The 25,926-nt window shown below is 38.0% G+C and overlaps 1 long non-coding RNA gene across 2 annotated transcripts in view; it reads left to right on the top strand.

Moving 5' to 3' along the window:
* LOC149918401 (uncharacterized) overlaps positions 1–25,926 on the top strand; it is a 293,570-nt gene that overhangs the window by 186,847 nt on the left and 80,797 nt on the right. The window contains exons 6-7 of one of the 2 annotated variants that reach the window (XR_016464998.1): positions 12,737–12,781; positions 19,681–19,875. This is a non-coding gene — a long non-coding RNA (uncharacterized LOC149918401). Of the gene's footprint in view, positions 1–12,736; positions 12,782–19,680; positions 19,876–25,926 lie in introns of those variants that run through there. The other variant, XR_016464997.1, reaches the window with a different exon arrangement.

Genomic DNA, 25,926 nt, shown 5'->3' with positions numbered 1-25,926 from the left:
TAAGCAGATTATTGGGTAGGGAAAGATTTAGCATTTCTAGCTTCATGATGAATATTTTGAACAGAGAAGGGTATAGAGCTAAAAGACTACATCACTGGAATATGCCTTTCTTTCACTGAGAGAAGCTGAAAACCTCCTCAACATGTAATTGGAAAGGCAGCAGCTGCCCAGCAAGCAAGGAGCAGCTGGGGTCAGACTCATAGACTGGTTTGTGGCTCACCTTCTGCTTTGGCTGCAAGCTGAACCAGCTGGAGATGGTGGTAAGGAAGGTGGGAGAGGCTGCTCTTCCCACTGCTCCACATGGCCCCGCTCTGTGTCTTCCCCAGCAGGAGCAGCTTAGCTTCTCAAGGCTCTTATACAGTCTGTGAGGTTACTGCTGTGCTGGTTGTTGCCATCCTGCCTCTGGCTGCTTGCTGCTGCAGGAAGGACCAGAGCTGAGATGTCCATTCTTTTCACCACAGCCTTTAGTAACATTGGCCCAGTCACAGTTAATGGCAACTGTGATGCCAAGAGGAGTGAAAAAATATTTTATCCATATGGGGATCTTCGTTCCTTTGCTTAGGGTAAGGGTTCAGAAAAGTTTAAATCAAGGAAAGCTGTGATTTTGCCTATTTTCCTTCTGCTCTTCCCATTATATTTTAGCCATTTTCCTACCAAGGAAAATGAGGATTTATATTCCTTGCAGGTTTGGTCCTTCCCTATCTATACTTTAAAGGAGAACTGATTTTTAATGCTGAGACTAAAATATTTTCCAAGTCTGTTAATAACTTCATAACTGCATTATTTTCACTTGCACAGTCATCAATCTCAATTCTCCAACTGCTATTGGCGCTCTCTTTTTTTCTTTCATAGCTTCAAGTTCACTTTTTTATTGCTGAAAAATCCCAGTATTTTTATTCCTGTTCTAAATCTGGCTGCTTCCAAATCTCTGGGGTTTCAAGTCAATATGTTTGGTAATGACTTCATACAAAGGAAAAGGAAAAGAAGTCGAATTTGTGTTTTGTGTTGTTGTGATAAATGCATATTTGAACTTTCTGATTTTGGCTTCAAAAATTAAAGTAGCCAGCTTTACTGGGTAACACTGTGGTTTGAAGAACAAACCACTTTGCTATGCTATGATACCCTATTTTCTTTATTTATTTTTCAGTGCTCGGGATAATTCTCATCTGAAAGCAAAAGCAAGAAATGCAGGCATAAAACTGAAATAAGAACTGCTTAAAAGCTAGCATTAGGATAAACAGAGATTAGTACCGTCTTATGAGAGGCACTTAATCAATTCTCACAGTGGCAGGCCATGCTGTTAATGAGAGCACAGATAAAGTTATGATGAAAAAATAGATGTAAAGCAACTATCAGAAATTAGGATTGTGAGGAAATCAACATATTCCAAAATTTGGGGGGAAATTTTGGCTCTGCCCGTGGCAGAAGGGTTGAAGCTTGATGATCCTTGAGGTCCCTTCCAACCCAAGCCATTCTATGATTCATCAGTATTGTCTGCCATGAGACTTGTTTGCATACAGTAGAGTACAAGCTGTTGGTCAGAGCTATTGGTATCCTGGATTTTTTGCTCAGTGCTCACTTTCTTCACTGTTTCTCGGTGTGACTGTATCCTCCATGAGAACCTGCCTCATCCTCCCCTTTCCATTTACTTTTCCTTGTAGTTAAAAAAACGGGATCTGATACTGCTTTCTTAAGAGCTCATGCAGATACATATCCAAGCAAATGCAAACTGAACAGTGCACACACGCAGCCACAAAAATAAAAATAAAAACCAAACCTAAAGCACATCTCCTAACTTTCAGCACCACCATTGCTTTCACAGACTGTCTGAGATTTCTGTATTGGGAGCGCCCATATACATGGCATGTAAAACTGAATATCTGGACAAAAGCTCTGGGGGCAAAGCTCCCAGTGGCCCCTTTGAGCTCAGAGCAGATGTTGCACTCAGTGCGTGCTGCCGTAGCCCGATCAGAGGCAGTTTGGCCTGAGCTGGCCAGAGTGCAGCAAGCTCATGTATCTCTGCGCTGTGATGCAGTCACACCAAAGTGACATTAATGTAGATGTACTTAAGTAATAATATAATTCCAAGTAGTGTCCTCAGAGGATGAATTGTACTGAGCGCCAGTATACTGATGCTAAATTGAGCACTAAATTGAAGGCTTAAAAATGAGGAAGCTAGTAAAAAAGATGTTAAGGTGAAAAGTGAGGAAATTAAAGTGTTGCAGCTCAGCATGGGGGCTACTTAAACATCCCATAAAATGAGTAATAAATGACTACCCCTAGGAAAAAAAAAAAAAAAAGAGCAACTCAAAGAGCAGCATTGCAAATTAATAGGTGTAGGTAAAGGCAACATTCTGGAAAAGCTGAACACGTCTCTTTACAGGAAAGGAAGAACTCGGTTTGTGAAGAGGATTATAATTGATGGCAGGTAAAGACGAGACAGAAATGTGGGGATACTAAAAGGCATTTTGCAAAGCAAACAGCCAAAAGCATATAAACAAATAACGAGGGAATGTTTAAATCTACCAAGAGCAGGAAGCCTGCTGCAGCAGACTGAGCCAGAGTCAGCAAAAGGACAAAGCGCTACAAGAAGGGAGCGGGATAGGAAACAGCTGCGTGGTGCTCTCCTGGCTGCATCCCCCGGCCATGCTCTTTCCTGGCCCAATGTCCCCTGCTCTGAATATTTCCTTTTCTTGCCACAGGCCTTCTCATGAGATTTTCTGTCTTTTTTTTTTTTTTTTTCTTTCTGCCCTGTTTTTCTTTGGTTTGTGGACTTTTCTCGATCGCCAGGCAAAGTCTATGTCTTGTGTTTCTGACTGTTCCCTGGAGAAGGGAATATTTCCCCAGGATTATTTAAGTCTAGCAGCATTTTGAAAATGGAATGCCTGTAAAATCCCATCCCCAAAAGATCCTTAGGGAGTTTAATCTCTATAAATGTTTTGTCAACATTTTCCTTTACCTCTTTTGTGACTTATATTGCAATGATTGAAATGTGGGAGCATATGGTATAACATACATAAGATATTAAAATGATAAAGAATACACAAAGCATCCTTGCAACAGCTTTGTGCATCTGCTTCAGCGTCTTGGCTAAATTCCAATACACGTTATTAGATTCCTAAATTCCCTACTCTTTAATTGTCTCTGTGATAGGGCTGAATTGCATCTATTCTACTGTCCTGTGCATCTGTGCCTCAGTTTCCCAGCTGTACCATCCTCTGATTAAAGAGCTGATTTAAGATAAACCCTCGAGCCAAACAGCTAAACCTTACTATACCAAAACAGTCCTTGAGAACAAATGAGCCTTTTCAGCCCCTTTTCTGGGTTGCTGGTACTCCACTGCTGTCTTTGGAGGGTTGAAATGGATATTTCTCTCACCTTTTCTGACTATCCTGAACCCTAAACAGGGATAGCCTAGGAAAGCAGAGCCTAGATGAAGATTGAGGCATGCTAAACTAACCTGCTGTCATAAATAATGGTGCTGCATATATGTAACACTGCACAAAGGGCATATGTGCTGTGTACAGTGAGGAAAAGCACAATCCTGTACTGACTGAACTGTTCTTGCTTTTCGGGATTGAAGCAGTACTACAGGGTTTTAGAGGTTTGGTGTAAAATCTGCAGCAGCTATGTGGGATTGTCATCCATGTAGCCCTGCACAATTTGTATCTGGCAATCTGAAAAGGAAAGGGAAAAGAGGGCTGGTTGCTGCTTGAGAAAGTTTAAATTTCATACAGATTTTATATGCTCACAGAAATTTTAGTATTGCAAAATAACTTGTGAATTTGGAGGGGAAAGACTTGTAAGAGAATTGTAAGCTCGTGACTTGCAGCCTAATATTTTTCTAGTTTTTTCACTGAATAATTTGGGAGTGTTTGTTATTTAATAAGTGGAATTCTGCCTTCAAGTACTATCTTTTGCCTTAAGCTCTGAAGATATTATTCAGACATTGAAAGTACTGGAAAATTGGTAGTTAACGAAGAAGGCTGACTTTTAGATGAGGTAACCACTCTATTGTGTAGGGGTTTGTTCTGTATTACACTATATTTAGCAGTAGAGATGGATTTGGGGATAAGTGAAAGGAAGTGGTTGCTTAAAAAGAATGATGATAGATACCCTCATGTAGTTGTGAAAATGACATATAGAATCTTTTCTCTTGTACAGGAGGAAAAATAAGCTGCGGATTTGAAATGTAGCTTAAGGGAATGGATGGTAACAGAACTGCTGAAAAAAGTGTAGGGTATGTGCCAATGGAAACTCCCCGTGTTTGTTTTGCTTTCAGTTAAAAGTCATTTTAAATTTGAAAAGTAAAAACTGATTGAATTGGGAATTTTGATAGCTCATAAGGTTAAGCTTTTGTGTATGGAGCTAAACATGCAGAATTTCCACAGAGAAGTTAAGATTTTTTTTATTGCAAAGCATGTGTCTTAATTATTTGAAGTTATAACAAGTCTAATAACGCATGTGTATGTGTGTGTGCTCGACATCCAAGGCAGGCGAGGGGAGGAGGAGAACTTCCAATAGCTTGGCAGTCATATAAAAACAAACAACAATCAGAGTAAGTTAAAATTTCACAACAGGAAATGTAGAGAGGCAAATCATACTCCCTGTGCACCACTCGAGTAACCACACTGTGCTCTGGGGAGTCCCGGGGCCAAAGGATCTTCCCTCCCAGATGTTCTGCAGCTGCAGCAGAGAAAGCAGATTGTGCTGCTTCATTGAGGAAAATGTGGTCATGTAGGGAAAGTGCTCAGCTGAGATTTGCAAAGCCACAGAAGGGAAAAGCTCAGGTCCATTAGCAGGTGTTCAAACCAGGGTGACCTGGTAAGTCCCAGGCTTATCTGATATTTTTTGTTCTTACAGGGGGAACTCAGAGCTGTAATGTGACTGAGGGTGGTCAGGAGGGAATGTGAAGCCATATTTTCAGCCTGTTCCTTGTCCATAGCTGGTAATATTATCTCACACTGCTTTTATCCTGAACAAACACAGCTTACCATAAAGCTAGAGGCCAGACATCGTATTTTTATTTGCATCTGACTTCCCCCTGAATCAGGACCATTTGAAAATAGTTTGCTTTTCCAGCCTCAGTCATACCAGAGAAAATATTTAGTTATGTATGTGGTATGTCCTCTTAATGAAAGAGTTTATCTATTACGTTTTGCTATAGGACAGTTATGTCTTTCATCTTCCTTCTCTTCTCTCCCATGTTATTGATAATCCAGAACAGGCAAGTCTGAATATCCATGATAGAAATGTATCTTTTTAGTTTACACAAACCACTTTAGTGTGACAATATGCTGTTAAAATAAGCATTTAGCAGAAGCACATATTCATTTCCTTGGATCTTTTGTCTTGTGTGCTGATGATTTAGCTGTTAACAAACCACTGCAGTATTTCTTCTGCATATTACATATAGGGTCTTATAATTTCTCACAGAAATCATCAGTTCTAATTTCTAGAGAATCTTGAGGAAGGGAGAAAAAATGATAATGAAAATAAGGGTCACAGAGGAAATAGGTGAGAGGAGAGAGTATCCTAGAGGAAAGCACAGTATCAAGAAGCAGGCCACAGCAGTTGTGTTTCTAGCTTGGATGTGTATCTCATGTTTCATCTTCTGCTCTTCTTGGCAGGTCTGTGCAGACCACCTGCTTAGCCTGATGGGGCAGCTCTAATTGCAACTCTTGATTCTATTCCAACAGAAAATATCAAGTAATGACCATAATGTTTTTAGCCTGGAGAGTGCACCAGCCTAAGTGATATCAACCTTGAGATGATGGAAATGCATTCATAGTTCTGTGGTGGTACTGGGCAGCCGACAAGACTGTCCAAGGTGCAGATCATTCACAGGTCATATTCCAGTGGCTACTTTCCCTTCTCATTTCCACTGAGACACAAATCCTCAGTGTCACAGAAATTCATGCTACTTCTACTCAGGTGAAAACTATTGGCTGCAAAGTAGTTCACTAGCTCCCACAGCATGGGAGTCAATGAACTTCTGCAACTCAAGATTTTCCTCTCTGTTCTTCCTTCTCTCTACATTGTGTTAGCCATGAGATACTATGGCCAAAAGCATCCCAAGCTATGCACGGGAGAAGAGCATGGACTAAACAGAACAAGGTCTAGGAGACTACACACAATATGGGAAACAGTTACGGATTTGACAATTTCTGACTGACTAGGTGATACATCTGGAACCCACTGAAAAGTGAATCTTGGTGAGATTTGGCAGCTGCCTGCCTTTCTCATTTTTCCTAACTCACATGCTATAGGCACTGTAGTTGCAAACATGAGGATACTTGTGGGATCCCAGAGTCATGTGGTCAAATGCTCAAAAATAAATGCATTTTTGTCAATGCTGCTAATGCTTTTCTGCAGATTTCAAAACCATTTTTCAGCCTCATACTGCAAAAAAGTTCTGATAATTTATGTTACCCAGATGTTTTGAAATTCAACAGCTTTCATTACCCATAAATTTAATAGCATTAAACACCTGCTGGCTCAGAGTTGTAGTTCTTGCCAAAAAGAAAAGCAGGAGCAGAGAGATACACTACTAATGTGCTCTCTTCCCTACCATCAGAGCTGAGGCTCTGAGCTGAAGCCCCACAAAGCATTACCCCATACAGAGCAAGTTTTTCTTCCTCTGTGCTTCAGAGTTGAGAACTCTCAACAACTCTTGCTTGCCAAAAAGAAAAGAAAAAAAGAAAGATACTTATGGAAAGTTAGGAAGGAGACTTTTCTTAGGCCTTCACTGAAACTCAAAAGGCCTGATTATTGAAAACTGTGGAGAATCTATGATGAAGATGAAATCTCAAAGCCACAGAGCACTTGGCTAGAGTGAAGGGGCATTGGTATTTGGGAGTAGACCTGGGATTTCCAGAGGAGCGTGGAGAATCTAGCTGTAATGAACTGGTATCATGATGAGCTTCAAAAGGACAGATGCTGAAATCTGTGGAGAAAGTAATGAAGAGAAGGCTGAATGAGATTGGAATTTAAGAGTGGAATTTTGGAATCAATACCTATAAACTAAAAACAGAAAGTAGTGAGCAGAGAGTTTTAACAGGCTTGGCTGAATGCAACAAATAAAAGGTTTTAGTAATATCCTCACAAACAAAATCTTCAGCTTGGCGTCACCAGATTTACAAGCCCTGTATTTTTCTGATTAATGAGCATTGGATTAGATTTTTATTTATAGCCTAATTGTTGCAAAGAAAACATAAACAGTGATTCAGAGAGGTGAGTGTCACCAGATTGCTGTGAGTGAGTTGCTGATGAAGAAACTGAGAGCCTCGGGGAGATGCTCAAGTGGTCTCAGGAAGGGCCCTGATGCTGCAAGGGAAAGACAACAGCTGCTGCCTCCTTGCTGAGGAACTTCAGAGACAGCAGCAGGGAAGCAGAGCATATTTTTAGAATAATTTTTGTAGGTGTTGCTTTGGTATTTCGGGGAAATGGCCTTGCAATCAGGCTGTGTTAAAGCACTGAAAGAAGAAGCAGTCTTCTCTGTTCAACTGCTACGAGACTGTAACAATCAAAAACCCGTGTAGTTCAACCACTGTGAGCAGGTTGGACTGTGGCTTGTGGTCACTGCCTTCTCCCAGCAGGATGTAACGTATAGAGCCATGTGGCTGCTGTTTCACATCCAGGACTCAACTGAAATTACACTTCTTTTAGGAGCAACTAATTGATAGATAGATCAGTGGGAACCACACACCTCAAACCGAGTAATTTATGTGAATGATTTCTTTCAATACTTCTTATGGTGGTTCTGTGCTTGAATTTGGTATCTTAGTTCAATGTATATACAGAAATAGTTTTGAGTGTTTTGTTTCAAGAAAATTCTCCAGGTAGAAGCTATAATAATAATGTTTCACAAATAGAAGGCAGTTTACTTGGGGTTTCTACTCTTGGAACAAACCAATAATGTACCTCAGACTCCAAAGGGAAATGTATTGTTAATGGAAAAATTGTCTTCATCCTCTCTTTCTATTTAAGGCAGTTTTCGCTGCCAGTTTATCATGAACACATAGAGGCCTAATGCAATATGGATTAGATAGTATAAAAGTAAAAAAGCAGCACGAACTCCAGATGTTCATTAGTGGAGTGGCTATTGTAAAAGACCACTGAGGAACTTCATCTGTCTGTTCCCTCACAGATTTCTAGTCATTAAATAATTTTCAAGGGACCCATATCAGCAGATTCTATTTTGTTTTATAAAACCTTTCCTTCTGAACGTTGTGAGCTGAGCTTGCCACTGACGCTGGATAAACTGTCTCACTTCAGTTGCATCTACTTACACCAGTGCACAATTTAGACCTCCACCATTGATGCACACACTGCAAGGGCCACTCAGGTGCAGTGAGAGATGAGGCCTCCACATTTTATTGTCCTGTATCTAGAAATCTAAGTAACAGTCAATTTTGCTTTGCTGTAATGTTTTTTCAAGTAAATCTGTTTTTTATATTGTATTAGTTCTTCCAGTTTTAATAAAGTGTAACAGACACCAGCCTTAATGCCACATTTACAGGGTTAGATTTTCCATTTTTATAAAGTAAGGCATTCTCTTTTCCAAACAAGATGCATTTATCCTTAAGGTTGCAGTGGGCTCTATCCCATCACCTTCACTTTCTTTCTTGTTTTTTTTTTTTTTTTTTCTGTTGTGCTCTCTGCTGTAGAGAAATACCTTATTTACTGAGAGAGAAATCCAAAGCTGATCTGGTTCACAATATCAGTGTGGTTTTAGTTAGCTAAATAAGATTTGTTTCCATTTTGTTTTGTTCATTTGCATCTGTATACATGCGAACACGGCTGAATAAGATGTTTAGAAGGTTTTTATTCTACCTAAAGTGGAAGAATCTTCCCCTGGGTCATCCAAAAGTACCTATTCTGTTTACCAAGTCTGCTTCTCTTTCTCTCCTCCTACCCCCATCATCTGTTCCTTGCTTTTCAGTACTAATCTTGTCCTCAGTTTCCATAGTTTCTTATGGTGTAGGAGCACAAAGAAAAGGACTTATGTATGGAATTTATGGATAGTTTCTTACAGGGAGCCGAGATTTGGTTTGCAGTTTCAGTCATCAAAGCGGATAACTTGAAGGAAGCAAATAATAGTATTGCCTTTAGTAGCAAGCATACAAGGGGAGACAAGGTACTTTGAAAGTCCTGTCACTTTGATTGCTGTTTCCCTTTCATTTTAAAAATTGCAATTTTCTGCTTTAAGTCAGTGAATCTGTTGCTCGTAAAGCTGAGGAGACAAATATTTTGTTTTGTTCATTGAGTATATAGTCCTCAAACCCAGACTCTTCCAGAGGCAAGAATAATTTGACAATTAGCCTTCCTTCTTTCAGAAAGCTCTTTAGAACATTTTAACAGATTCTAGAAGCAGTCTTAAATGTATATATATGTATGTACACATACATATACATACAGATACAGGGGGAGAGAGAGAATGAAAAAGAGGCATACTCTTAGAATGAAAACACAGCGTTTTCATAAAGGTGAAAGTCCAAACAATACGATGCCAAATACTGTTAGAGTTCTTCATGACAGATGTTCTTAAATAGATTTTTCTAATGCACATAATCTGTCAGATAGTCAGGAACTGTTCTTGACTTGTTATATTGTCATGAAACTTCTGCTTTTATTAGCTTGCAGTTGATCAAATACCACAAAACTTCTTCACTCTAATTAAAAGGCACACAACTTCTTATGGAATACATTTTTAAGAACCACAGATCAAACTTTTAAATTTTGACTTCAGAAAGAAGTTTCCCACTTTGTTTTTAAAGCAGTTTAAGAACTTCTGTTGCAAAAAAAAATCCCCCAACTGCTTTTTTGCTCATTGTGTTGAAACATACGGTACAGAAGGCACAACCTTTCCTCAGTCTTTGTTGTCACAGGTGATGACACCATGATTCGACGCCAAATTCAGTCCTTGGTAACAGTGAGAGATGGGAGTACATGCCCTTGGGGGAAAAAGAGCTTTGGATCTCTCAAAACTTTTTTTTTAAATCTCTTAGACTTCTCTTTCACTGAGTGTATGTATTTTAAAACGGGCTGTTCAACCAAGAGAGGAAGCCAGACATAATAACTGAGCCATATCCATTAATGATTTCACTCAAAACTCGTACTGGAGTAGATTTATGTTGGTGGAAGATCCCAGTCACAGAAGTGCTGCTCCTAGCTCAGTTAAGAAAGATCAATTCCTCACTTCTCTTTGCAGTTTAATGGAATTACAGTCCTGGCTAGAAAATGCATACCTTTGAACATAAGCATGGTATTTAATCAATAATTAATTAAATTAAAAATTAAATAATTAAAAATTACTCCCTAATTATGCTTATGCTGCTAAATAGAATGGGGCTTCATGGACTTGGTCCCTGGTTTCAAAACTCATCACACTGTAACATAATTTAACACTAAATAGAATTCTCAAATTAGTTGTCCCTTTAAGAGTTTCATTTCTCTTATTTTGAAACTTGAAAGACATTGATTATCTGCACCTAACCCAGTGCTAAGCCCAATTAGTTCTAGGTGCCATGTTAAGCTTTAGGGTAGCAGCTGCTCTAAGTGGTATCCAAACTCCCAGATAACAACCTGTGGTTATTGCGTAGCTTCTGGTAAAAAGTGGGTTTCTCCAAAGGGCAGAAGGAAAGAAAAATAAGGAAGGTGCATGCAGCTAACTAGGTCAACATTCTCAAGAGAGTATTGGTTTCAACTTCTGTTGCTCTGCAGAGCAGGAATGTCTGTATCACCTGTACAAAATCCAGAGACTGGCACCCTTTCCTGAGGGAAGGGGCCTAAGAGTGTTTCTTTCAAAGGTCTGAGCTGAGATAACTCTCATAAAAGATAGCCAGCAGGTAAAGCAAACCTTTAGTAAATTAGCCTTGTGATTAATGTATTCATCCAGAGGCAAAGCTCTGCATTCCCCTTCTCCCAAAGGAGATGTGCACATCTCCCATGTGAATGCCTTAAATCCCAGATTGTGAGGGAAAAACAGTTTGACCTTTCAGGTTGCATTGGGCAGTGAACAGAAACTGGGAAAACTCAGCAGTCTGGCTCATACGAAGCAAGTTATGAGGCTATGCTTATTTATCTGTTCTGCTTTGGTTTACTGATTGTAGATGGGTATCCTGTGTTCCTCCTCATCCCTGTTCTTGGAGCTGTTCACGTGCATCGACTTCAACAAACTAAAAACAAAAATAGTTTTAAGTGTGATGCATACTTTGTTCAAATCTTTCCTTTCCCAGGGGGAAAAAACAGGCAGGTCTTTTCAGAGCTTCAGGACAATAAATTGTTGCTGACTTCAGAGGAAACCATGGGAACATTGCACTTTCCAAAACAGAAAATCATCTGTTTCGTGTTTCATGTGGCATAGGAAAGGTATAAAACTGGGATATTTCTAAGAACTTGGGCTACAGAGCTGATGGTATTTTAGCCCTTCCTGGTAGACGAACGACGTCTCCCAGTAAAATGATTCAAAAGAAAGTTGGAGTACACCCAAGGCTCGATGTCCCTAAACAAGGGTCTTTGTCATCTGAGCTAAAGCCAAGACTTTAATGGCAGAAACCTGGAGAGTGGACACTTTTGAGTACTGCACAGAATTTGTGAAGCTGAGCGAGAAGCATTTAGAGAGGATTATTTTTTCCTTTTTTTTTTTTTTTTAATCATCTTGTTTGTCTTGTTGATTTATTCTCCTGTCCTCCTTACACTGTCTACACTTTAATCTGTTTCTGGTTTATGGGAACTATAAAAAGTCTTTTACTTTGAGAGATTTACTTTATTTGAATGCAAATTAAAACTATTATCTTTCAGTTACAGGCCAAAGATTGCAAAATAATGCTTGTTTATAACTTGAAAAGCTAATCTTTTCCCCGCATAATGTCATGCCAATCATTTATGTTTTATATGTTGGTTTGCTGAAGAAGATAACAAAACAAAGAGTGAGTTAGATTTGAATGATATGGATCAACAATATACTTTGCTGATGATGACTATTTATGAAACTATAGTTTTGGGCTCAACTTCTGGGTAGTGGTTCTACTGAAATAAAAGAAGATAGATCAATGTAAGTCAGCTGGCAGCCTCACTCATATTTTGAAAGTTAGTGGTAATGATATGATGAAAACAGTAAGAAAACCTCAGAATTCACTGAAAATCTGTATACAGACAGGAAGAAGAGAACAAACATAGGATCATAGAATCAGAGAATGATAGAATCAGAGAACCATAGAGTGGCCTGGGTTGAAAAGGACCTCACAGATCACCTAGTTTCAACCCCCCCTGCTATGTACGGGATCACCAACAACCAGACCAGGCTGCCCAAAGCCACATTCAGCCTGGCCTTGAATGCCTCCAGGGATGGGGCATCCACAACCTCCTTGGGCAACATACTTTAACTTTACAAATATGATGTCACAGAAAATATTTTGGAGGCAGAAAAGGAAATAAAATGCATTTACCAGACACCGGTGCTGTTCTTTGTCTATATACCTCTTTGGATATGCTCAATTGGAAGAGGGAAATGGAGGAGAAAGCCTATCTTAATTTCCTCCAGGAAAAGCCTATTAGATCAGTTGCACTTTGCTCAAAGTTACTGATACAGAATAAAAGGACCTTGGATTTCATGTTGCCCAAAGAGGGCTGTTGTAAGGGGAGCATTCATTCATTCACACATTGAGAAATTCAAGTAAATCTAAGCCACATTGGTAACACTAGCTTGATTATTTTATTTTTATTTTTTCAGAGCTGACTGGATCAATCTGCGATAGGAGAAAAGGCATTCATGAAGGTCAGACACACATCACATCTTTTTTCTGTATTACCAGTGTTGTAGTTAGCTGATGTGGAACATTTTTGGAGCTGGATGCAGAGGGAATGAAGAGTGAGAGCCACTCTTCTCAAGCAATAATGACTACTTTTGATTGATGACACTGGGTTGTGGGTTTGGTGTTGTCTGCTTGCCATGCTAACTGTTCAGAAAAGCTGACTGCTTTGGTTTCTCTTGATAATTCCGAGTTTTTACTATATGAAGCCAGACCTTCAGTTACCACAAGAACATGCCAGTTTTTGCAAAATGGAAGCTTAGTTCCTGTCTTTGTATTTGATAAATTCATTCATAGGAATAAAGGTCATTGCTGAAGAGCACAAACCAGAAACTTCAGAAAGCAATAGTGAATTACATTCTTTGTTTCTCCTTTGTAGTTGTCCCACCCTATTTTCCTTATATCAGTCAAAAATTAAACTGAAATTATGCAGGGATTTTCCTGTGGAAAAATGTAATGAAAACATAACATTGCTGTAGTTTCTCAGTGCTTTTTGCAAGACAGAGAAATCTCTTTCAGCAAATTGCCTTTTCTTGTTGAAAGTTTTCTTGCTGAAAAGCAAGTCTGCATAACCAAAATTCACACGAAAAGAAAGATCAATATCTGACAATTTTAGGAAATTTTATCAAAAGAATCAGAAGCAAGGATGTTGATCTGCTATTTCAGTTAGAAATAATTTTGGGTAGATTTAAAGAGCTACATAATTACATATTTTTAAGTTTAGAATGTTTGGAATTATGCTCAGCGGAAATATTGATTTACTCTTAAGAACAAATATTTCAATTTGGAGGGAATCTTCTCTGTGTGAGATAACTTTTTCTCTGGAAAAATATAAGTTGTTTCCTGGAAAAGGTTTTTAAAAACTGTGATTTGCAGACTATTGCAGCTTGAGGTTTTCTTGATCACAGCTTTATATAAACTGACTTGATTCCTAAATAGCTTGAAGAGATGGGAAGGGAACTGGGGAACAGAGATACAATCTTAAAATATTGTTTCTGCTAGTGCTATAAGAAGTAGCTTGGTTCATTTTGACTGATAAACTCTTATGCTCTCTTTGAAATACTTTAATTTGATGCTTGAACTGTGAAATAACAGGAGCAGAGGAATTTCCCTTCTGGTTTTTATTGCTTCCCAAATTAAGTCATATGGGTAAAGATCTTAAAACCCGGCGCCAGTGTGTGGCTTTACTAATAGTATCTATGTGATCGTGTCATTCCCGAGAAAGGCATGTTTCAAATAAAAAAAGGAAATGTCAACCTTGAGAATTTTTTATTAAATCTCTTTTCTTCTTCTCCACAAGTTCAGCTTTAGCTGACCACTTCCTCTGTCTGGTTTATTTTTATTAGAAATGAGCAGATTCATTAACTGTGCAACTCGGTGGTCAGGCAATGACTGGATATGTCCAATAATGGGTAATAGTTGTATTTTTCATTGGGAGACCAATGTTTGCTTTGGAGATGGCCTGGGGAACAGATGTAATCTGAGAGGACTCTATGTTTACCTCTTGTTTCACTGATATGCTGAGCATGTTTGAAACCAGTGAGAAAGAAAAACAAACATTTCAGGAGAAAATACCTGCAGACTGTTTCCCCAGACTGTTTTTCTGGGCATCAGCCAGAAACTCCCCAAACACAAGACTGCACACACAAACATGCATGTACAAACACGAACACACACGCATGTATTTTCCGGTGACAAAAAACTTCTTTTTTTTTACACCTTAAAAAGCAGAAATTCAGTAAAAAGGGAATGCTGCTTAGGACGTTTTTCAGGATAGATGCAGTTTGATTGGCCACTGTCCCAGAAACACACTGAAAATTCATATTGGGCACCTGGACGGAGGAGAGAGACAGGACCGAAGAGGAAAGCTGGTTTTATAATGGATGCATTATTTTTTGTCACTACAGAATTGTAAAGCATTTGTATGGCTGGAACTGCTCTCTCTTCTCTGTGCAGGAAACACAGTTCTCTCCTCAAAATCAAGGGAGCACAGTCATTCCTGTCTGGTTCAGTGGCAAAACTGATGTCAAATGTCACAGTTCTCGCAGCTGTGTCTACTTTATTCTGCTACAGCCTCGTGGGCAGCTCTGCAGAGTGGTCTGTTTTCTAGCTAGTAATATTGTACTAATCGTGCACTTGGGGTTTCACATGGAGCACAGTGTAACCTCTTGAAGTTTGCTGGTATCTAGATGATGTTTGAAATTTTTTTTGGTCTCTCTTTCTTTCTGAGGGAAATTTATAGACAGAGAATGTTGAATTGCTTTGTGTTGCTGAATCTGAAATCATGGTCCCATTTGGGTCTGAAAACAACAGATGTAACAATTTCAGCAAAAAAAGATTGGGATGAGACACGACCCATGTGATGATTATAATAATTAAAATAATTAAATAAATGCAGAATACAGCACAGTATTAAATAGCAGCTGTGCTTCTTTACAGCTAAATTTTTGTCAGTTTCAAATTAAAACCAAAGTTTTTTGGACTGATTTACATTCCATGCAATTTCATTAAATCTAGAATGGTTACATTGGTGTGTAACTTGGCAGTGAAGTTTGTTTTCAGTACATGGTTTTATGGTTCAGGTGCAGAATAGCACTCTGGCTTGCATGTATCTAAAGGTTATTATACCTCGGACTGTACTTAATTTCTTTGTTTCAAAATTTAGCAGATCAGCTAAAATGTTAATTTTTTTCAATTCCCTGTTGCTCCTTTTCCTTAATTCTTTCTTTATTGAAAACAGGTTCATTAAAGAAAGTACTGATTATTAGCCCAGAATAAGGACTAAGGTCAGTGGGCAATTTTAGAAAATTAAATCAGACAAATGAATCATATTTGCAGATAGACTAATTGAGCATACGTGCATATTTGACCATCTTTTTTTTAATGTGCTGATCAGTGATAAGAATGTGATAGCTACTATTCATGTAATGACAGCAAGAAGGCAAGGAAAAGGGAATTACTTTTTTTTTTTTTCTTTCTTTCAATACACAAAATGCAGTGGCAAAAATACTACAACTAAAAGTGAATATTCTGACTCAGCCAAAACACAGATACTACATACAGGTATCCCATAATTAGAAACAGTCACTTCTCAGCAAATTCTTTAGGTGTTTAACTATTCACATCTAGCATTAAATCATTACACGTGAGAACGTTTTGTCAAAAATCATCACCACTTCTGTTCATGCACACATACCATTGCAAATATTTGCTATGTATCTCAACATAACAGATTATTTTGTTTGATTATATTATTCACTGTTAATTAAGATCACTCTTGCTTCTGTTTTTTGAAGTCAGAAGAACCTTCAAAGGCTCTTACTATGCTAACAAATATTCAGTGTTTATTCTTTTGTATTTATCTACAAGTTTACTGATACATTACTTATGCAGATGTACAGCTTGTACATCTCTGCTGGTGTATGGATGCTTACCAGTCAACTCTGAAGTGTGCAGTTACAGTAATAAAACAGTTCACTATTTTCATTTAGTTTTTACATATCAGATGAACTCAACTATCTGCCAAATGTCATTTTAAACTTAGAGAAAACCTTTTATTTTTTATGCAGTACCGGTACCCAATGAATTTTAAAATTCCCTGACCTAATTCTGTAAGATGGAAAAAGCTGGACAGTTGAACACAGCTGGGCAGATAACAACCCTGAAGTGATGGGGTCCTCAATAGCAGTACTGCAAAAGAAAAGAGATATTGAAGTCTTTGGGAACGTTGTGTTGTTTTCACCAGGAACAGAGCTAGATAACGAAGTAGAGCTCTTAGTTAAGCTGTCTTCTTTGGACTCTTGACTATGCACCTGACTCACTTGGAAGCTGATATTCAGGAGGAAAATCTGGAGACCCAAGAACGTACTCAAATAGACTCATTGAGACCACCTCAAGTTGCCCAACTGAGCTGTTAATACCATAAAATCCCCTATCTTGTGGGATGTCCAGGGCTTTGTTCTCTTAGTTAAATGGAAAATGTTGAGTACACCTGACTTGCTGTTTTCCATCTCTGTCTAAAGAAGAGATGGAACATTTAAAAGGAAGCAAGAAAACAGCATAAGTTGTACATGAGGACTGGTTTTCATTGGCTTAGTGTTTCATATTTGGCTTATTCTGACTCTACCAAGGTATAAGTTTTGTTTGAAACTTTTACTGTGGTTGGGCTGTTTATGATGACTTTCCCCTGTGTGGATCAAGTTAAGCCTTCAGCAAAATATGCATGAAATGGGCCAATACCTGAGAATAAACAGTATATTATCCCATTACCTTCATTTCTATAAGCCAGATTTAACTTGTGTAACTTTTTAATAGCTATAATTAGTATACTTACGTATATTATTTTAGCTGAATTAGTTTATTTGTATACTGTCACAAGAGAATGATGTAAGTGAATCTGACCTTGTTTTGCCAGGAGGTTAAATTCTGTCCCTTTCAACCTGAACTGACACACAATCCCATAGTTTAACTGTTCACTTCTATCTCTAGTTCCTACTGCTCTAATATTCTTCTTGCCAAGGGATGTGAACAGTGAAACAACAGAGTATTTGGCAGTGTGAGCTGACATGCCTCACCAGATGTGAAAATGTCTCTTTATCTCATGGATTTGAAATTTATCCTCACAGTAATAGCAATACTTCCTTGTCACTTAATTGTATCTGTCTTTCCACCCGAACTGCATGCTGTGGATGACACCTATCACCTAGCTGCCATCAGCTCACTGTACATACAACTTGCGTGAAGAAAATTGCATTTCTGATTATGTTAATGACAACAAACCTGGACTGCGAGATATGAGGGGTAATGAATCTGAGGAAACAGCTAAGCAAAAAAAAAAAAAAAAAAAAAAAAAAAAAAGTAGGAAATTCAGTCACTAGCAAAATCTTTTTTTTTAATTTGTCTGAGTTGATTCTGAACTACATGTGTTGGCATTAACCCTGCCAGGATGCAGTTCAGCACATTATTTATACAAATTTACTTCAGTGGCTGATTATTATTAATTACCATCCTGCCATCCTGAATTCTTTGCAATTCAAGCTGGACTCCAAATGAAATTTGGTTTCCAAAGTAATTAGGAGTTAATGTTGCAATATGCGTTACTTACTGTATTGCGTTCTTGTAAGAAAACTGTAAAAAGCTTGTGCTTGAAAGCTTCAAAAACTATCTCTAAAATTGAGAAAGTATTTAAAACCAGAAAGAGAAAGGCCTTCCTCAATTCTAGGTGTATAATGTCAAATATATATCTTGGTGTGTAATAATTCTAGGCGTAGAATAATATCAAACAATCCAAATGGCATTCTACTAATTTATTGTTTTATGAATCCTCAACAAAAGTAGGATGCAACATTGAACAGAACTTACATCGCATTAGGTAATTTAGACCACATACTCACAATCTACATACCCTTATCACAGATTCTTTCCAGAATATCTTAAAGAGATGTCCTTTGGACTACCAGTGGTCAGAAATTTGGTTTCGGGTTCTCAAAATTCGGCTGCTTAATTTCCTTTTTAGAGCATCTTTCAATCTTCTTTCTTTGCACAAGGAAACCAGATGAATTGTTGAAAAAGTGAAGCTTGGCTCTCTAAATTACTAGAAAGAGAGTAACTGACTAATAACAGATTTTCATGTTTTAAAGATTTCTGAAACGTTGTTTTCTTCTGAGTTCTCTGTGGTTTTTGATTAGTTTGTTGGAGTTTTTTTGTGATTTGTTGTTGCTGCTTGTAGAACATTTGACTCAGAGCTATAGTGAGGAATTTTGATGGAAAGGACTGAAATTGTGATCTGGAGTAGTAACTTTCAGAAGGTACTGCCCTCACTAAATCTGGCTTGTAGCTCCCATGTCTACTGTATCTCAAGCCAGGTATCAGTTCTTCCTGAAATTATTCTGTTGTTTTTCAGATGCACCCAGACAACTCTTTAATACATTTTCTGTGTACATTTACAGCTAAATTGTACATTTTCTTCTGACTGGAAGGTACAGGAATCTCTGCCCTAATATTTGGTGTGTTTTTATAAGTACTGCCAGAAGTGATAATGGGCAACAAAACTTCTATCTTCATAACTAATGCTTCCTCCTGCTACTGCTTTTTTACGTGCTTTGCTATGACTTCCCAGCTCAGCGCTAGGTCAGAGGTTTCCAAATAAAATGCTGTGACCTTCTGGCCTTTCCTTACCCATTTCCTGTAAGAGGGCAGCCTTTCAACCAGCTGTAAGCCACTCCAAAATTTTGTTGTGATATAATGTCTAAAACTCAACTATGATTGTCTTTAGATGGGAAAATTCTTAGGTGGCAAGTCTGCTTAACCTCTGAAGTTATCAACAGAGATCACAAGATTAAGATCCTACTTCTCATAATAAGTGCGTACTGTTCATCAACTATCATGATTCTTAGTTTCTCAAGGTGTAAGGCAATGTGCACACACTGAGTAGAAAAAATAAGGCAAAAATACAGATCTTCAGAGAGGTACAAGTTAACACGTGTATAATCAATGAAGAGAAGGTGTTATAATTAAGAAATATCCAGGAAAGTTAGACTAAGTAAGATTATTACAACAGGCAGATAACAAATGGAAAATGCTTACTGATATTGTAAATGCACACCATTCTCCATGAGGAGTGATCTCCAGGAAAAGATCCTTCCTTAGTGGTAGTCAGCGCTTAAATGGGATCTAGGATCTTCTGGTCGCACAGGTGAATTGCCTTCACTTGTGCTCCCATGGCTGACTCATTGCTTGCCTCAGATGATTAATCGGAGGTTCAGGCCATGATTCAGCAGTTCCCATACACACATGATAATCCATTGTTGTAAAAACATAGCTAGAGTTGGTATGAGGACTTCTCATACATGCTTTAATATTTCAGGTTTCACAGAATGCAGTAGTTGAGGAAGTTGCTGGAAAATCTTTGGTGAGTGAAGTCTAATTTCTTTGTTCACTTTAACTCTGAGATCTTTTTTGCAAATACTTGAAGGCAATAGCTCTCTGCAGGACCTGTTCCAGATTGGTTTCCCTATACCCATTGCTAATAAGATGATGGCTCTTGAGATTAGGTCAATTGGTGACACAGGCAATGCAGTGAAGGCCCTGACAGCCAGTTAACATGTAATCTATTCCTTACAGTATAGGGCTCTGAGCTGTGCACACCAGGAGAGTTTATTCCTGGTGTCCCTGTTGTGTTATTTACCTCTGCTCTGAGCAGTTAAGTCCACCACAGCCATTTAGTAAATTATCAGTTTTCTTATTGGCCCTAAATTGCGCCTAATTAAAAATCTGACCTCCACAAAATAGTCCTCTTCCTAAAGAGACAGAACATAAACAGGAAAAATCAGCTAATTGCTGCAAAAACTGCTTTTGTGGCACTGTAATTGGACCTCAGTGAAATGTATGAACCCACTGGGGATTCCCTAATGAATGTTTAAATGCAAACAGTAGTCAGGCACTTAAGCAGCTAGGCTGATGGTCCCTAATGAAATCAAATAAAATCAAATAAAAGAATCTGGCATTTTAGTAACCAGATTTCTTGGCATTTGAACATAAAAATAATATGATTCTGGATAAATAAGATGTACAGAAAACTTATTAATAGAGCAGTGAAAACTTAGCCAATCTTGCTCAGTTTCTTTCCTTCTTTTACTCCTGAAAAAACTACCCTCTGAAAACTCTACTACACTGAACCTTTCTAAAGAGAGCTTTCCTTTCTTTTCCTTTTTCTCCTTAAAGTACTGAGACCTTTTCTGTTTTCTGTTAATTATATCCTCTCTTTTTGTTTTGCGGTGAGTTTTTTCAGAACTGGGACTTTTTTGTTTTCTGGGACTGCAGTGTGTAAGCAATTGATTAAGATCCTTTTCATTTTCCAAATTGTAGCAAGAAGCCAAATTCAGATTACCTCAGTGAGTTAGGCTGTGCTTTGCCTCCAAGTATCTATTCAATGCAATAGGTAAAGTTCTGGCCTTAGTGATGTCAGCTTTGTAATTTGACTTTGAAAAGCACATCAGTAACCACACCAGATTGGTGGAGGACCTCAAGGTTTTGCTAATGCATAAAACAAACATTAAACTGGAAGAATGAGGAGGGACACGACACCAAAAAATAATTATATTCATTATTGTTATATTTTAATGCTCAGTTGCACAACGATGAGACCTTGTTACTGATTTAGAATGTGGTTTACATTGGTTACCAACTTTCAAAAATATCTTCAGTGGTTTTGTTTCATTTATATCACTATTAAAAATATTTCATAATATTCCACTTGTAGAGGAAATGGTAAGTGATGGCCTGAACCAGTAATTGAACACCTGGTGGGAAGGCAGGGCCAACCCAGGGGCACTCAGGTGCAAGCAATGTACCTGAGTGACCAGGAGGGGTGGAACCAGGATCCACCCTTTCCCAGACCTCATTTAAGGGTCGGCTGTGGAGGTGGGAGTATCTGTATGCTTGAGGTGTTCCAAAGGTAAGCAGCCTTTTTTTCCTTTCATTTCTGCATCTATAGCTGCTGTATTTGAGCTTGTCCTTGTTTGCTGTAGCTGAGGACTGTGCTACTCCACTATCGTGGCTATACTTCCCATCACGTTATAGCCTTACACCACTACTGCACTTGTAGCGTTGATGTTATGAAAATCTTTTAATTCCTTACTGAAACTTATAGGTATGCTTTATATTCTAATTTAACAGAATTAGAGTAAATTCATTTTAATTGTGTGCTGCTAATTTTATTTAAATAGAGAAAAATGATCTTTTCAATGTGGCCAGCATTCAAGTATGTACATTTTGCTTAGATACTGGCAATAAAAAGATCTTTATAATATTTTTGGGGGTTTATATGTTAGGATATCTGCTGGTTGTTTCTTGATGGATATGATAAATGTACATTCACACCTTTTATTAACAAGTAGCATTATAACTACTTACTATTACCAGCTGAAACATTTTCACAAGTAATTAATATAAATCAACTACATCTTGTGGTAAGATTTCATTTCTAAACTGCAGTTAGAGCATAGTAAACTTCCTTTCTTATGTATTAGCTGTAGCTTAATAGACTTACAATGCTAAATATGTGATATATATATATATATACATAAAAGCAGTATTATACATATAAATACATGCAGATGCATGGCAGAAAGAGAAGCTTGATGAACAGCTTTGCATTCTGAATGATGAGTCATAGTATAGAAATGAATCAACAAATAGTGACTGTTGCTACTTAACTGTTGTTCAGATCTGAACAGTTTATCTGTCTCTATTAATAATCACTGGGACTGAGGAGTGAAAAAAGCACTTTTCAACTAGAAAGGGATCTTGACTGGTTGGTAGAACAAAATCCAGTTCTATGAGTCAACAAAGAAGTTTATATTCTAAACTATAGAAGGAGTTCTTGCTGTTCCTGTTATCAACCCTCCATTTCTGCTAGGCTTGTAGTATGAGAGTGCAGAAGCAGTGACAGGCATGATCAAGTAAGGTTCAGTGAGAGCTAGTCAAGAGTTGTTGAAGATGCTGGTAAGGAAGTAAAACAGGATTAGTAGCATAGTTTGTTACAAGCCATACCTACCTGGGTTAGTACAGTTAGTGAACTGTGCAGCCCCATCTACTGCTGGCAAATCTGAGAGCTCCTCTTTGAATATTCTACTTGCAGTTTTGAATCTGGAGAAAAAAAAAAAAAAATCTGTCCCATAAGGATCTCTACATGAAATGATTGTTACTGACTCCATTTGCAAAAGCATCAAGTACTTACACTTTAGAGAGTAGTCAAGAAGATGTTTTAAAGTAAATCAAAGATCACCAGCTGTTATCCATTTAGGGTTTATTGAAATGTAAAAATGAGAGGTTAATGTAGCCTAAAGTAGGAGTATTCTTAAGAAATTAAGGCAAGAAACCATAGGAATGTATATTCCATTATGGGCTAAATTACAGCTGTGAAAGCAGTCCCTCATTCTTCAAGGGAAGGGCCTCTTTTGAAGACTTAAGAAAGCAGAGAAGTATGATGTTGGAGGCTATGAAGAAGAAAGCTCATACTGCTTGTAGATGAAACACACCCACAGCGTTAACTAATTTGCACTGTAAATGCTTTAAAGTGTTTGGAAGGAATGTTGGGGAAAAAGAACGTGCCTATCTTTTTGAAATCCTTGCTCAGTACACTCGCCAAATACTGTTCTTAGGCTTCATACACCAGTATGAGTACTTAGGTTGCTCCAGAACTAATGCCTCCTATTTATTTAATGGAAACTACAGTAGATATAAAGAGCAAAATAATACTATTCGATAGAGCAACATCTTAGCTACAGGCAGCTATTTTGCAGTGTAGCCACCATCGTTAGTCCTGCGTATTCACCAGCCACGAACAAGAACCTGTGTGCCACGCTCCTAAAAATCTGCGCTAGTGGAGGCGACCACTGTTGAAACAGACCATCTACTGCTTCACTGTGCTCACATCCACTGTTAAGTCTCCAGAAAAGTTCAGCAAGTGTTGATGAATGTCGATAGGTGCAATGGAGGAATTCAATGATGCACCTTTGCTTCATCTGCACCCCCATGTCAGATGCTAATTTCTTTGATTGCTCCTTTTCTGCCATCTGTCACACCACATCAAAATGTAATGGTGTATTTTTGAGAAGGTACTGTCTTACCACCATTTACCTCTGACATCATGAGCCAACATAACAAAATAGGTGGCATTATTTTCAGAGCAGATCTTGCATTTGGTTTATTATGAGCATATAGGAATTGTAACTGAGGAGAGAAGAACAGAAAAAAACTTTCAGTATTGATAACTGTCTCTGAAACTGCAGATTTTTGCTGCCATTGCAACAGTAAATGCCATTATTTCTGCCTAGTTTCCAGTTACCAGATGCAGTTTAGCAGTATTGTTGTTACAAGTGTCATATGGTATTGTCTGGAGTACATTTCCCCAAACAGATTCTTGCACATTCGTGTCTTGAGGGACAACATCTTAATATTTTTCTCATATTTTCACAGTGACACCGTGGAGTACTTGCTAGCTTCACAATTGTCTGTTATCAGTATCACAAGTACACAGATAGCTATGGGCTAGTTATTTTTCCTCTTTTTGAGATATCATGAACAGAGATAGTTGGAAGCTTTTGCACTGAAACATCTCCAGCTCTTTTTTTTGAGCATAGCTTTCTAAAAGGGAAGTAAGATTGTTATTAGATAAAAGTTGGACAATATTAACTGATAAAACTTACCTGATTTCTTATGGGGTTAGACAATGAATTTGAATAGGTAGTAATAAAATAAGTGATATTCTGTGAAGAGAGGTTATTTCAGGTCACTTAGGCTAGTAATCAACCAATGGTATAGAACAATGACATTTTAAGTTCATAGAACTGCTCAGGTTGGAAAAGACCTTAAAGATGAAGTCCAACTCAACCTAACCGTACTACTCTAACAATCCTCCACTAAATCATGTCCCTGAGCACCACATCCAGATGGATTTTAAACTCATTCAGGGATGGTGACTTAACCACCTCTCTGGAACCTATTCCAGTGCTTAAAAATGTAAAAAAGAAAGAAGCTTTTCCTGATATCCAGTCTAAACCTTCCCTGGTTTAGGGAATTTCTTCTTGTCCTGTCACCTACTCTTACCATACCAATGCTAAATTCAGAATGGAGGTTCATCACGTAATTGTGTAGAGCCACCACAACATCCCCACCCAGGCTGTGTTTAGTCCACATGCCATCACAGAAGTTGGTTTAATCCATAAATCAGGAATTTCAATGGAGAAAGTTGTGTGTTTTTGATATCTAAAGGTAAAAATATATGTAATAAGTGCTGAGAACTCTTTCAAGTTTTTTTCTTGGTAAAAAGATGTTAATGATTTCTGTAGAAGCCTTAGCCAGACTCAGCTATTTGTTCAGTTAATGTTGTAGAAAGGTGCAAGTTCATAGGGGTAATAATACAGCACACAACTTGGTTCAGTATTCAAGGTGAAAAATATGTTCACTTCTCCGTAGTGTACTAATCTGCTTCCAGATACCTCTCTGTATCTCTAACATTTTTCCATACGTTGCCATTTGCCCATCATTCACTGAATAAGCAACAGGTCATTCTTCATATGCAGATCAAAGCATTTGTTTTCCTTGAAGTAAGTTGTCATGAGAACTTAATCCATCTCCAAGTGTAACTTTACTCGTGTAATCCGATGTTGAAGATTGGACCTGTTCACCTTAGCTACCCAGCACAGAATGAACAGCCAGCGAGGTGGCACCTGTATGGATCTCAGTCTCCCTTTATATTGCTTATAAGCAAAATGACATTCTCCCCTTACAAAGCAAGATTAATTTAGTTGAAACTGCCAGCTGCGATTTCTGTAGTTATTTGTAATTGATACAGGTTGAAGATTCATAATCTTCTACCAATACAGGCAGGGACAGAAGGTGAAAATCATTCTTGTGTGTAAATTAATGAATTGGATATGAACATGCACATAACTGAAAATTACTATTTTTGCACATACAAATATCTGTGCTACTTTTCTTGTAGAAAAAATGACTGCTTCATGATTATTTCATTCTCTAGTCCCTTTTTCCTTTTCCCCTCATCTTTTTTTTCCCCCACCAATATCAAGCTTTTTGCCAATTTAATTTTTTTATTATTATTATTATTTTAATTTTTTTTAGAATAATACTGTTTGCATTACTCACTTGCAAACAGGCAAAGAACTGGCTAGGAAGTTCAAGAGCACTGGTAAAGTACAATAGGTACAGAATTTTTGCTGTCAGAACTCAAGGCTGTGAAATTTTCTTTGGTTTTCTCAATAGATAAGTCTCACGGGCCCTGTCATGACAAACAAATGTTTTCTGTGTCTGCACAATCACTTTTCAGGAGAAAAAATATATATATATTTATGAAGATTAACTGGTAAAGGTCAGTTGTCTATACTGTGAACCAGTTGCTGATCTGATAGCTGGTATGTGAGTACCTTTTGTATGGACTCTGATCCTCTGGGCTGGATATGGTTTACAGATCACAAAATCATAGGGGTTGGGAAGGACCTCTGGAGATCATCCAGTTCAACTCTCAGCTAAAGCAGGTTCACTACAGAAGTTCACAGATGAAAGTAACCAGATGAGTCTTTAATATCTG

Source organism: Phasianus colchicus, chromosome 3 (assembly GCF_987193195.1).
Source record: "Phasianus colchicus chromosome 3, bPhaCol1.hap1.1, whole genome shotgun sequence".
Taxonomy (NCBI): Eukaryota; Metazoa; Chordata; class Aves; order Galliformes; family Phasianidae; genus Phasianus; species Phasianus colchicus.
This window is presented reverse-complemented; position numbering and strand designations above follow the sequence as displayed.